The sequence below is a fragment of the Myotis davidii genome, unplaced genomic scaffold, assembly GCF_000327345.1.
Source record: "Myotis davidii unplaced genomic scaffold, ASM32734v1 scaffold93, whole genome shotgun sequence".
Lineage (NCBI taxonomy): Eukaryota > Metazoa > Chordata > Mammalia > Chiroptera > Vespertilionidae > Myotis > Myotis davidii.
The window spans coordinates 4,089,694-4,091,489 of record NW_006292095.1 but is presented as its reverse complement, the minus strand read 5'-3'; positions in this window follow the sequence as shown (position 1 = coordinate 4,091,489).

Genomic DNA, 1,796 nt, shown 5'->3' with positions numbered 1-1,796 from the left:
ATGCAAGCCTCCTGTCTGCCTCCAGTATGGATAGACCTTCCTCAATCTTGCCAAAGAATGGCCTTCAAAAACTCCTTGGCGTTGGGAAGTATTTCTGCCTTTTAAAATTTGCCTTTTTACTAGATTCTTGAGGTGAAAGTTTAGATAATTTTTAACCTTTTCTGACTCATTTAAAGATACATATTTGCTCTATGTACTCTTTCAGCTTTATTTCATGAATTAAAAAAAATCTTACCCTAGTCAGTTTGGCTCGGTGGATAGAGCATCGGCCTGCGGACTGAAGGGTCCCAGGTTCTATTACGGTCAAGGGTACATGCCCAGGTTGCAAGCTCGATCCCCATTGGGGATGTCCAGGAGGCAGCCGATCAATGATTCTCTCATCATTGATGTTTCTATCTCTCTCTCCCTCTTCCTTCCTCTCTGAAATCAATGAAAACAATACATATATTTTAAAAATAAATAAATTTTATTGTTGAAAGTATTATATAAGTCCTCCCCTCCCCATTAACCTTTTCCAGCTGGCTCTTGTTCCCCCACCCATCCCCCAGGGCCTCACCACCCCATCGTCTGTGTCCATGGGTTATGCATATATGCATAACAAGTTCATTGGTTGATCTCTTCCCACCTACCCTCTCCTGCCTTCCCTCTGAGGTTCAACAGTTTGTTCATACTTCTATGTCTCTGGGTCTGTTTTTGATCATCAGTTTATCTGGTTCAGTAGATTCCACATATGAGTGAGATCATGTGGTACTTATCTTTTTCTGACTGGTTTATTTCACTCAGCCCACTACATGGAAGAACATATTTGCCAATGATACATCTAATAAGGGGTTAATCTCCAAAATATATAGGAAACTCATACAATTTAATAAAATAAAGACAAACAATCCAATTAAAAATGGGCAAAGGACCTAAATAGACACTTCTCCAAAGTGGACATACAGAAAGCCTAGAGACATTTTAAAAATGCTCAAAGTCACTAATCATCTGAGACATGCAAATCAAAATGACAATGAGATACCACCTCACACCTGTCAGAATGGCTATCATCATCAAATCAACAAACAACAAGTGTTGCAGAGGTTGTAGAGAAAAGGGAACCCTAGTACACTGCTGGTGGGAATGCAGACTGGTGCAGCCACTGTGGAAAATAGTATGACCCAGGGGTGAATGCCTTCTTTATTTTTAACTTATTGGGAGTAACATCTATAGACATAAAAGCCTAATATGCAAAGTGTCCCCTCGGGTGTTCAACCGACCCAGAGTTTGCTCGCTCGCTATGATGTGCGCTGACCACCAGGGGGCGGCACAGAATAAAGGAAGGCCTTGGCCGGCATCCGGCATCCAGGAAAGGGAAGCTCCAGCCGGCAGCCAACAGCCAGCAGCCACTAGGGACCCTACCTATGCATGAATTTGTGCACTGGGCCTCTAGTTGATTAATAAGATCATATAAGTTTCAAGTGTACATTTCTATGATACATGATCTGTATACTGCATTGTGTGCCTATCACCCAAAGTCCAGTCATTATATATCACCGTATATTTGGGCTCCTTTACCCTTTACTTCCCAGCACCATCTCTTCCCTCTGGTAACCACCACACTGTTGTCTGTGTCTATGGGTTTCAGTTTTATATCCCACATATGAGTGAAATCATATGGTTCTTAGCTCTTTCTGACTGACTTATTTCACTTAGCATGGTATTCTCAAGATCCATTCACATTGTTGTAAATGGTGTTATCTCATCTTTGTTATGGCTGAGTAGTATTCCACTGTATATGTTACCACATGTTCTTT